This window comes from Furipterus horrens, unplaced genomic scaffold (genome assembly GCF_987537825.1).
Source record: "Furipterus horrens unplaced genomic scaffold, mFurHor1.1.pri manual_scaffold_1, whole genome shotgun sequence".
Taxonomy (NCBI): domain Eukaryota; kingdom Metazoa; phylum Chordata; class Mammalia; order Chiroptera; family Furipteridae; genus Furipterus; species Furipterus horrens.
The window spans coordinates 138,988,634-139,001,404 of record NW_028327171.1 but is presented as its reverse complement, the minus strand read 5'-3'; the positions used below and the strand labels follow the sequence as shown (position 1 = coordinate 139,001,404).

General features: G+C 40.5%; 1 protein-coding gene and 1 pseudogene across 1 annotated transcript in view; one reads left to right on the top strand and one right to left on the bottom strand.

Annotated features, from left to right (window-relative positions):
* Nucleotides 1-12,771, top strand: part of LRP1B (LDL receptor related protein 1B) — a 1,919,366-nt gene that overhangs the window by 145,848 nt on the left and 1,760,747 nt on the right. The gene's annotated exons all lie outside the window — the stretch shown is intronic.
* LOC150021973 (cysteine-rich protein 1 pseudogene) lies at nucleotides 8,159-8,586 on the bottom strand (annotated as a pseudogene).

Genomic DNA, 12,771 nt, shown 5'->3' with positions numbered 1-12,771 from the left:
ACTTTATCACTGACATTTTTCTGTGAGTGAGGAGTTCAGACACAGGTCAATTGGATACTCTGCTCAGGGTCTCGTAGGCTGCAATCAATATGACGGCCAGGCTGCTATCTCTTCTAGAGGCTTCTGATTCCAGCTTCACTTGGGTTGTTGGCCTAATTTATTTCCTTACAGCTGTAGATTTCATGGAACATTTCTTCTTCAAAGTCAGCAATGGAGATGGAATCTCTGCTGCTTCAAATCTTTCACTCTAAGACCCTCTATTAAGGGGCTCACCTGATGAGGTTTGGCCCACCTAGGATAAGGTACCCTTCCAGTAACATTATCCTAAAGTCACCTGATTAGTAAGTTACACATCCTGTCCACACAATGGAGAAGAGGATTATATAAGGTCATTGATCATTGTACGTCATTTTATTTCTGCCTAGCCTAAACATCTTTTACTCTTCTTGCCCAGATACTGATTTTCTGTTCTAGAAATGCTATGCATACTTTGCCCCTTCATAATTATCATGAGCCACATAATGAATAATTATTTAATATACACTACTGGAACCTGCCTCTAATCCATCTTTCCCTGCTCTCTTATCACACATGCTGTATCGTTTATTAACTTATTACATGTAGTGTGTGTGGTTTATCTGTCTTAATTTAAAGCCATTCAGGAGAACTTTGTTTTGTTCACTGGTGTATCCCTGTAGTTGGAACAGTGTCTGATACAGTACATACTATGTATGTGTTAAATGAATGCTATAATGTGCTATTTTTCTTGTGTATTTTCTCTAATTAGAAAGTTTCTTATTATCAGAATAACATTCCATATAGTTCAATTATATCAAAAAATGTTATTGTGAATCCCGTCATTAAAGTAGTAATGATGATGAGCATGCACCTCAGCTCAGTATAGTTGTATTAATTTCTAAATGATACAAGTGCATAATAAACTAATATAAGGATTATAAAACCAATAAAATATACATGTTAAAAATAAAATTACTTTATTCTAAAATAAACTTTCTAATATTATCTCACACTCCAACTTATTGTTAGACTAGTAGTATAGCTGTTCAATAATTAAGTTTTTGATAATTAATTTTTGATTATTACTTCATTGAAACTACACATAGATGATGGCTGAGAGAGTTCAAAAAATTGGGTCAAGTGACCACTTAAAATGTTTTGTTTTATTTTATATTTTGCAAGTAAATGACTACCTGGTTACCTCAGGATTAGAAAATTGTTGCTAAGAGCTGAAAGTAAGGAGGGATGCAGCATAGGCAAGTAATTAAGTGTGTGGCCTTTGGAATCACGCGGCTGGAGTTTAAGTTCTCACCCTAGCACTTGTTAGCTGTGTGAATGTAGATAAGTACTATAACTTCTGTATTTTAAGCACTTGTCTGTACATGACCATACTAATACCTACCACATAGAACTGTTGAAAATATTTAAATGAATTTAAGCCTCTATAGCCGGCAGAAAGTGAGCTCTGATCATTTTAACTTTTCATAGCTTCATTTTCCACATTTTTCAGTACATGGATAACAATATCTATTTATAGGGCAGTTATATGCTGACCATAGTATCCTGTACATATAAACAATTATACCAGGCTAGGCTGAAAAATTCATTTTATATATAAAATAGTTCAAAGAGAAGGCAGGGTATAATCTACAAATGATAGGGGTTCTATTGCAATAGCTACCAATTTACTTATATTGTCAAGTGAATGTAAAGCTAAACATTCAAATTATCATTTGGGGAAAAAAGTTGAACTTGTGGGTACACACCCCAGCTTGGTGGAAACTCTCTGTCCTGCAGAAGTTTTGGGATCTCAGATGAGGAGAAATGAATTGACCTGGACACCAATTTCTGTCTGGAAGGAAGAGAGGTGGCAGTTCTCTCTAGAGGAGAAAAGCCACTAACTCTCTTTTCCCAATTTTTTTATTGAGAAAGGTATGTGTGGGAGTGTACATTCAGGTTACATAAATCACCAATCAGCTTCAAATGCTTGCATTACTATCGACAACTACTGATTATAGATAACAATGCAGGGAACACAGTGAACATTCTAGATCAGGGTTCAGTGAACATTCTGGTGTCAGATAACTACCAGGTATAGGATTTCATATGTTTCCCAGCCTTTGATCTAAAACATTCTATTTATGTTAAGCAACTAATAAGAAAAGTAGAGTAAGCTTCAAACTATAGTACACATTCTTTAAGTCCAATTCCCACAGGAACCCTCGGAGTAATGATCAGGTCATGCCTGCCTTCTAGCCTTCCCAGTTTTCTGGTCAAGACTTATAGGCCTCTTTCAAGACCTGGCTTCTTGTGAGGCTACAGCTCCTGATACCACTCAAAGTAGCCCCCCCACTTCTCCCCCTTTTTTTTTGTTATTTGTGAAACTTACAGCATAGAACCCTACAAAGCTTACTACTCGCTTTTCACATATGCAGTCATGGGAAAACAATTTGCAAATGCATCAGAGTACACAGGGTACTATAATGATGAATAAAGATTCAGGTGCTCCTATAACCCATATGCATAAATTTCATCTTTAAAACCAGTTCTTAGGGTTTATCCACTCAAGGTTTGAAACACCTTTTGCTCGGTAAGGCATTTAATGTTCAGAAGTTGCTGATGGAGTTTAAGCTGTAGTTGATCAATCTGGCCTTTGAGATTGGTAGAGAAGGCCCCTCAAAGGTGGTGCTGAACATCTTCCCAAGAATGTTGGCTAGAGTTTTATTTTAGGGGAGTAACACAGAATTTAAAAAATCTGGGATTATAGGTAAGCTGTTGTTTGGTGACTAGGGAGTCTTGTCTTTCTTCCAGCCACAAGACAGCCAATTCCTTGGCTGAGTCAGGCCAGGATTTCTTGATCAATGCGAGTCTGCTGGATCATTTCTTGGGTAGTATTAGTCAACATTACTTCTATGGTATGGGCAAACTGGACTGATTCAGCAAAAGCTGTAGCAAGAATAATTATAGCAGAAACAATACAAGCAATGAGCGTGCCTATAAAGTGCTGAATTCTAGTCTTGGCAAGGGCATGCTTGAGAGCAGCAAGGCCCTAGGGTTTTGCCGTTCTCTGGTAACAGGCAGGCAGATTTCAGTTTGTCTTTGCACCATAAAAATCCTAGTCAAACTAAGTTGAGTACATTGGCCCAAGTGACACAGCTAGCATAAATAGAATTGGGTAAAACATGGAAATTATATACCTTGGAGCTACATTAAAAGTGGGTCGAGGCACCCCAGGTATAGCCAGGAACAGGTAAGGATGAGACGTGCATACAGTAACCCACAATTTATCTATATGCTTAATATAGAAATACTCTTTTCCCATTTTGACATTTTCGGTATATGAGAAATGCCCTAGGAGTCATTCTATGAAAGGCAGTCTCATTTTCCAGGAGTTAACATGCCAAGGGCTACTATGATTATGTGATGAAATGTGAATAATGGGAGCCCCTGTGCCTTCACCTGATCACTTGATCTCATTATACATAGTATGGGCTCTGGCCTGAATGACAACTTAATTTCCCAATTCTCAGCTTTCAAGGGGGGATGGGGTATATTGACAATAGAAGCTTCCAGGCCTCTATATAGGGTCCAGATTATAGTTTTAGTGAGGCCATTAACTGGTTTGCAGAGTGGTAATTTGGGGGGAGTGTTAGCAGAATTTTCATAGTTCTTCAAATACCTGCTGTTCCAATCAAAGACATATTAATCTGCCATTTTCTACTGTTTGTGGCATGAACATAAAACTTAGATATTAGAGGCAAACATAGAGTATTCAGCAGTATAGAGAAGCATGCAGGTAAATGTTCTGATATATACATGGTATTCACAGGGATGGGCAGCTGATGTCAATTTTCCTCCAGTAGCCTATCAGGTGGGAGCCAAGTGCCCCCAGTCCATTCAGTATCATTTTTGGATAAGGGGGTGTTTGGCATCCCACTTAAGTGTGGAGCTTGAACACAGGTGGCTCAAGAACATGGCTCCAATACACATACTTTGTCTCAGTAGCAAGACCTAGGCCTCCAAGACAGGCTAATATGGTAAGAATCATTAGGGTTTTTATTGAGTTAGAGGACACCACCACCAAGTATGCTAGGAAGTGATTTTCAGGCATGTCTTGAACCCTAACATTCCTCATTACTTCCTCAGCTCTATTATTAAGAATCTTGAAATCTCCTAATGTTTTTCTCCTGGCTTCAGGGGGAGAGGCATTCCCCTCCATTCTTTTGCCTTGTTATCTCTGATTTTGTCAGCAGATTTGGTTCCAGCATCAATGCTTGTTCATGGTCATTTGTGACAACTGGCCGGTCAGGTCCTCGAGTGGCCTATCTTCCATGGTATGGCTTCACTCTTTTTGTGGGTAGCCACAGTGGCCTGTAAACACAAGCACACCCTCTTCTCCCAGTTAATAAATTAACCAGTCCCTCCCAATTTCCTTTTCCTTGAGGGTTCCGGTATAATACTAAGGGGCGAGCTTCCCTATCCTGTGGTCCATGGCATCAGAAATAACCTTCAATAGCTGAAGTAAGAGAGTCATCACAATTTTTAAAAATTATAAGTATATGTTGCTAGCATAGTTAAATTCATGGGAGAGGATTCCATACTCCCCCTTTTTTGTTTTTTAAGGAGATTTTAAATTGTATGATGGCTTGCTCAATGATGACCTGGCCCATAGGATTATAAGGGATGTTTGTTTTATGCTTTATGTCCCATTTTTGTAGAAATTCCTGGGTGGAGTAGTCAATGTAGCTGGGTCCATGGTCATTTTTAATCCTCTGAGGATGAAAGACATGAAGGAAAATCTTTGTCCTTCAAAATTGCATTTTCATGCATTATACCTTCCATTACTAAAACCATACAATTTCTTTTAAAAACTTTCACAAACTTAACAAACCTAGTATATGCCTGTTACAAACCTTCTTAATATCAATACCTTACACTTTCCTTTGCTTCCTTTCTTTCATGTGAAGTTTTAACTTCCCCTGAAAAACCTCATTTTTTTTCTTTCAGAATATAAATAGAGCAATAATTAAAAAACACAGAAAGCTAGGCACTCTCTTACCAGGATGTCCACTGGCCTCCAAGAGGTGCTTGGCAGAGACATGCTCACTTGCTTAGACTGGAGTGCTCTTTAGCCCTGAATTACCCTTCCAGGGTCCTGGGTAGCAAAGGCATTTTCCTCGACTGGTTTACAGGTGACCATTTCTAGGTCGCATTGGCAAAAACACATACAGAGAATCTGAGAACAAAACAAAATTCAGAATTGTAAAATTCAAAGCATATTACATTTTTATAAAGTCAGAGCACAAGCAGCTGAGGTTTCCTTTTATCCAGGTTTAAAAACTTTCATAACAATTTCCCTATTTATTATTATGACTTTCCACAGACCTGCAACATTTACAAATTTTCTAAATACCCTTAACTTCTTCAGATTTAATCATAGCATACTTCCAATCCTTGTTCTTTTTTTCCACACTGTGAAGGACTATACTTAAACTCAGTATCTGGCGGCTAAAAGTTCCTAGATTTGCAGAGATATTCTGCAGCTTTCTGAAGCTTCTGCTTTTCTTCCTCCCTTCTAAGGTACACTTTTTTTAGCTTTCCTGATGTTTCTTAATTGTTCTATCTGGTCCATTCATTTACCTTCTGCAATTTCTTACAAATATCTGGACAGCTTTTTGTTACAAAGGTGACATTTTAATAGTCCCTTCCCTACAGCATTCTCAGGATTTAGACCAGAATACTTTCTTATCTGGTCCTTGAACTTCTGTAGAAATGCTGATGGAGTTTCATCTCTTCCTGCTGTATCTCGAATGCCTTGGAGACATTCTGTGTTTGGGGAATGGACTCCTAGATTACTCTGATAACAAGATTTCTAAGGTCTTTTATCTGAGCCCTATCCTCTGGCTTGTTATTATCCCATCTAGGATCTATATTGGGAAACTTGTTCCTCTGGGACAATTCTCAGACTGGAAAGATGCTTTCTTTTTCCACACCCCCAAAGCAGCCCATCTGATTATTCCTCTTTCTTCCCCACTGAAAAGGATGTCTAGAATGGACATTAATTCCATCCACACATAAAAACAACATGATTTCTTAAGATATAGACATGTCCCCCAGCTGAAGCAGTGAGGAGGCTGAGGGCCCTCCACTTTTGTAGAGCTATCCCTGCTAAGGATTCTAACCATTTCTGGAGTGCAGCCAGAATCTGCCCCATTACAGATAATGATTCAGCTGTGTATCTCAGCTGTGTCTTGGGGAAACTTAGTGCTGTATGCCTAGGGAGGCACCCTCTGTTACAATTCTAGATGTGGTGCTGACTGGCAGCCAAGCCATGTGTATTCTCCGTTGTCACTGGAGAGGGGAGAACAGCCGCTACCACTGCTGCTTCCACCACAGTTTGAAGAAAAATGGCTTGAATTTTAAAAGTGTCACTTTTTTCTCTGCCTTGTAGAGGCAGGCACCCTGTCGTTTTTAGAATGAGTTTGAATAGCAGGTTAATTACCCTATTGTTCCTAGGTTTTAGTAGTTCCTAGGTTTAGACTTTAGTTACTGTTTTAAAGACTTATTTTTTCATTGGAATTATAAATAAAAGTATATTAGAACTTTGTAGCCTTTTGGAGATTCTTGTAGAATTTCCTCATTTGACAAAGCTTTCCAAGTATCGCAAAATGTATTAAGCCTGATTGGTTTAGAATCTTCTTTTTAGTAAGAAGAAAATAATAAATCCTTTAGATATTTCAAGGGCCCTTTAAAATACCTCAAGACTATAAGAAAGTCTTCTAAATTTTGGAAATTTTGTCAACTAAGGAATATATATTATAAAATGATATATGACTACTTCCTTAAAGGGATAATAAAAGGTACATAGCATTAATATCGGCTGACAAAAATTCAGTTCTTAGCATTGAGAGACATGAATTTTTGAACATTAGTTGAGTATTTGAGTAATATACCACAATATGTAATTATTTTACTAAACAGAACCTTAGTTTTTAGGCAATTATAAGAAAAACTTTTTTACAGGTTTTTTTTTCAAAGTTTGGGTCAGGCAGGAATAGGCAGACCTGTGTCAGCCAGAGGAGGTAGCAAGAACCATTGTGGCTTTCCAGGATCCCAGGAGGGAGGGGCTGGCAGAGCTGATGCTTGGCAGAGATTGCAAATATCTGCATGTCCCCTTCTCCTTCCCCCTCTCCTACTTCCATTGCAGCTATGACACCTTTTAAGCCTGAGTTATTTTCCTCACTTTCCTTTTGTTTTTCTAAGACTGCAGTGCTCTGAGCCATGGCAGTATGCAGCAGGCAAAGAGCTGTATGAACTAAGCTCCAAATAAGTAAATTCTGATGACCTTGGAGGTTCTATATTCCTGGAATCATTTTAAGTTCTAACCAATTTTTTCCCAGACTTTTAAATCTAAAGACCCCATGTCTGGGAACCAAGGACAGTATTGCTTCACTGTCTGTAATAAATTGATTAAATGCTGTTCCTTTATCTGACACTCTGATCCTTTTATCAGCTGCAGGGCAGCCTAAAGTAAATTTCCTGTTCTTTAGATAGTCCTAAACCCATTTTCTTGGTCTGGATTTTTTAGTTTTGATTTTGCCTTTCAACTCTCCCTCCTTTAAAAAGGACTGGTGTACGGAATTTTTTATTAATTCTAAAGCTAGGGATTAATTGGTGTAGTTGGTCAAAATGCGCTGCTTGTGAGGAGGGCTCCCAAACGTGTCACCCTTTGGTCATCCCAACCTTTCTTATATGCCTTGGTTTCTCTCCCAGTCATCTAAAACAGCTGGGAGGGCTTGGAGTGCTGGTTGACCAACTCTTATATCACACCCCCCCGAGATGAGCCAGAAATTGTATTACAGTGGCTGGACTTCCCTATGAGGCCCCTGCATGTCTCCGGGATGGACCCCTGATACCTCTGATAGGTCCCAATTGATCTAGGGGCACCTGAGAATTTGGCAGAGGGAGGAAGTGCCTCTTATCTTTGGAGCTTGATCATCACTGGAGCCCGCATATAAATCCTGTTCTTTCCTTAAGACTTCTCTTGCTCTTACAAAACCCTATTCAGGGGGACTCGCCACAGGGACTGGGCAGTGAGTGCTTGTAACTATGTTCCTGTTGTTGCACGGACTTTTTTTTTTTTTTTTTTCCCAGCGTCACGTTTATTGAGGGCATCGGGGGCTACAGGGGAGCCCCAGGTGTCTGGAGTTAAGGCTGGGTATCAGCCTGGAGGCCACTGGTCCAGCGGCAGCCAGGGCTGGGGTCTCCTCGATCTGGGTCTACTTAAAGGTGTGACTCTCAGCTCCACCTCGCCCAAAGCCTTTGGGCCTGAACATGGCAGCGTAGCAGGGATGGTTGCAGTAAGGCTTGCCTTCATGCTCGGCATGGCTCCCTGAAGTCAGCGTCTTTCCACACTTCTCACACTTCAGACATGGCCGGTGCCAGTCCTTCCCCAGGGATGTCACCCGCTCGGCGAAGTACACCTCCTTGTCACACTTGGGGCACTTGGGCATGGCGGCGTCGGGCTGGGTACGGATGGCCTGGCGGGAACAGACAGCAGCGCTGGACTTGTTGTTGCACGGACTTTGACTTGCAGCTGGCTTATCCTTTCATTGGTGTCTTCCAGCACCGAGTGCCCTATCAGCTTTTAAGTGCTCAACCTGTGCCCTCAAGGTGTGGTGCTTTATGATGAGCTGAGCGAGGGAAGTCAAAACCAGTCCTTATTCAATTAAAGGGAGAACACACAAAAAAAAACAAAACCAAAAACATGCCGCAAGAGGTGACCTCTTAAAGAAACCTCCATTCCTTTATCTTAGTCACACTGGCAGATGATCAAAAGAGCCTGATGCTACTGTTTCTTACCGTGGGATGAGGCGCACTGGAATCCCCATCGAATTCAATGTGCTGTCGATAATCATGGCTTGTGGGCCCTCAGCCAATGCAGGCATTAATCTTCTTCAGGGTTTATGTTTGGGCCTCAGGTGTGGGTGCATGCCCCAGCTCAGTGGAAACTCTCTGTCCAGCAGAGGTTTTGAGATCACAGATGAGGAGAAATGAGTTGACCTGGACATTCATCTTTGTCTGGGAGAAAGAGGGGTTGTGACAGAACCTCTGGGCTGCTCCGATTGAAACAGAACCCATAGGCCATTTAGTTAGGAGCCTGATTGCCCGCCACCAGAATTACAACTCTCAGTGCTAGAGTTTAGTGAAAAGAAAAAGAACTGATTATTTAACAATTAAATAGACTTAGATTATTTGCAGATTTCTGCCTTTGAGTCTTATGTTCTTTAAAATACCCACAAACACATAGTTCTGCCTCCCTCTACCAAATCAGGCCAGCCTTGGAAAAGTCAGAAACACTGTTTCCCTGCTTCCTAGGCACAGTTCAACTTTACCAGTAGCTGCCAATCACTCAAATCTGATTGGGGAGGTCCTTTCTGCACCGTGGTGCCCTCCAGCTTTCAATGCAGAACCGTGTGGAATCTCAGCCTACTTGTAAACAACCTTCTTCCTGCAAACTGCGTGGATCTCTTCTTCTCAAAACCTCATGGTGAGAGCCTCTTAAAGTGGCCTGGAGAGCCCTCTCAAAACCGCATGGAGAACTCAGCTTCTTTAATCTGCTTGGAGAAGGCCCCTTCACCAACTGCATGGAGGGCGCGCAAGAGAGAGCGAGCAAGAGTGAGAGCAAGTGAGAGAGAGAGGGAGAGCATGAGACCCAGAGAGCCAGAGAGAGCGTGAGACCCAGAGACCCACCTAAAATGTCCGCAGCTGCTTATATATCCCTGACTGCATCCTCTGACGCAGTGGGTGTTGCAACCAGTTCTGACCACTCACAGAACCTTACGCAGGCTCTGTAGGCTCTTTCCATATGATCCCACAATTCAAGACTCCTCCCATCTTCTTGGGCCTTGGAAGTATCAAAGCCATTTTGCATAACAAAGACACTAGCAACTAGCCCCAGGCATGCAAAGGCATCTTAAAAGCTGCTTCCTTTTCCCCATCGCCCAGCCGCAAACTCTGGGGTTTGTTTTTGGACACTCCTGTTTCTGTAACAGGGTGGCAGTTCTCTGTGGAGGAGAAAATCCCCTACCTCTCTTTTCCCATGCCTTTTATTGAGAAAGGTATGTATGGGAGCATACATTCAGGTTACATAAATCACCAACCAGCTACTGATTATAAACAGCAATGCAAGGAACACAGTGAACATTATAGATCAGGTTTCAGTGAGCATTCTGGCATCAGATGACTACCAGGTGCAGGATTTCATATGTTTTCTGGGCTTTGATCTCAGACATTCTATTTATGTTAAGCAACTGATAAGAAAAGCAGAGCAAGATTCAAAGCATAGTACATATTCTTTAAGTCCAATTCCCACAGGAACCCTTGGAGTAGTTATTGCATCATGCCTGCCTTCTAGCCTTCCTGGTTTTCTGGTCAAGACTTATAGGCCTATTTCAAGGCCTGGCTTGTGGTGAGGCTACAGCTCCCAATATCACACAAAGCCGTCCCCCACAGAATTGACTTAAGGAATTGCTGTTTGAAGTTTAAGCAAGTAATTTGTAAAACTTGTGACTCTATATTAAAATTATGAAATAATCAGCTCTACGTAATTTTAAACATATGTTTCATTAGAATATATTTTAAGAAAGAAAAGTTAGGAGAAAAAAAAAGGCTTTTGATTAATAACCGATCAGATTACTGGTATGCATTGCAGAATCATTGTGGCTTAAGAGACAGTTTGGTAAGGTGGGCCACAAAATTAATTCAAGATTCAGCTAGAGTAGGCTAAATCACAAGAGTTAAGTCTCAGTTCCTCAGTGAGGAATCTAAGCTCCAGAAAGGGAAGATTCAAACCTGTGAAAATCTGCCCTGACAAACCTTAAATGTTGCTTAGGAAATATGCAGGGGAAACTATAGCTGGAAACAGGGTCTTCCTTAAAACTGTCCTAAGTACATATCCCCTTATTTCATTTCTCTACTTTATAGAAGGAGCAAAGGAAACAGTATTCTGAAGTGTTTCATATAAAATACTTGAAATTTCAATATTCCAAACCGCAGTTCACTCAGAAATCAACTACTTCAGTATTTTTTCAGAACGTCTTAGTCGCAAGGTTCTTTCTACAAGTTGTTCTCTGAAATGAAGATTCTGTGGCCAAATATTATAGGAGTAACATTGCTATATTTCCCTCTTGGAGATTAACAGTGCTTGAGGCCTGTCCAGAAAGTATCCATCCATGCACTATGAAAAATAGAGACATTTATTGCAGAAGATACAAGATACAAGAAACATTATGCATAGCACAATGACACCTCAGTCCCCTTCAAAGTAGGTACATTGGGACCTCACACAGTTTTCCCAGCACCTCTTCCATTGTTCAAAAATGCTCTGCAAAATCCCTTTTGGAATCACCATTAGCTGCCCCATTGTATTTTCCTGACTCTCATGGACTGTCAAATCTCTTCTCTTTCAAAGATGATTTTAGTTTTGAGAAAAGCCAGAAGTCACAGGGTACCAAATCTGGGCTGTAGGGTGGGCTGTGTCACCTGGGTGATTTGATGTTTCACCAAAAATCCTTGCAAGAGAGGTGATACATGAGCAGGCTCATTGTTGTGATGAAGCTGCCAATCACGTTGCCCATAGCTGCAGCTGTTTTTGTCATATTGTATCTCTCAACTGATGAAGACCATTGATGTAGTACTCCATATTAATTGTTTGGCCTGGAGTGGTGTACTCAAGATGGAAAACATCTTTCCAAGCAAAAAACATACTTAACATGGTGTTGATCTTGCTGTGACTTTGCTGCACCTCTTTTGGGCCAGGACCAGGTGAGTTCCATTGGAAAAACTGGGCCTTCATTTTTGGATCATAACCATAAACCCATGATTCATCTCTAGTTATGACCTTCTTGAGGAAATCTGGTTCATTGGTAGTGGTTTGAATCAAGTCATTAGCAACTGCAGCACAATGTTCCTTCTAGTCTAGTAGTAGAAGCTGCAGAATAAATTTTGTCAGGACACATTTCATGCCAAGATCCTGTGTCAAAATCTCAGAGAGAGTGGTTTTTGGAATCCCCAGTTCAGCTTCCAGTTCTCACACTGTCAGTCATCGATCTTCATTGTTTGCAGCCCATACACGTTCAGCATTCTCAGGTGTTCTGCTGGTTGCAGGCCTTGCAGAACATGGATCACTTTCAACAGATTCTTGACCATCTTTGAAGCATTTGTGTCACACTTTTATTTGCGCTGCACTCATTGCATCATCCCCCAAAGCCTTCTGAATCATCCAAGTATTTTCTGCAGAGGATCGTTTAAGCTTAACACAAAATTTGATGCAGATTCATTGTTCTACTCAGACATTTTTAATGTGACAGTCACACAGTACACATACACACTCGATGATGTCTACCCCATCCCACTGACTATAACAGCGAAGTTGTCATTGTTCATGCTTTTCACGTTCCAGTCCACTCTCCTTGGCTGCCATGTTACATCAATGTAGTGTGAACTGTTCTCATTACATTAACAATGGCTTGACTTTTTCTGGACAGTCCTCATATATAAGCTTATTAATAGCTGTTAGATGTTCTCAAGAAAAAAAAAAGTATTTGATTTGAACGTGTTATATTCCAAAAATGTTGAAAATGATAGTATTTATTTTATTTAGCTTTAGAAATAAATATATTTTATGAGATTAGAACTTAAATGTTCTCACCAAACAAACAAACAAATGAAAAGGATAAATATATGTGGTTC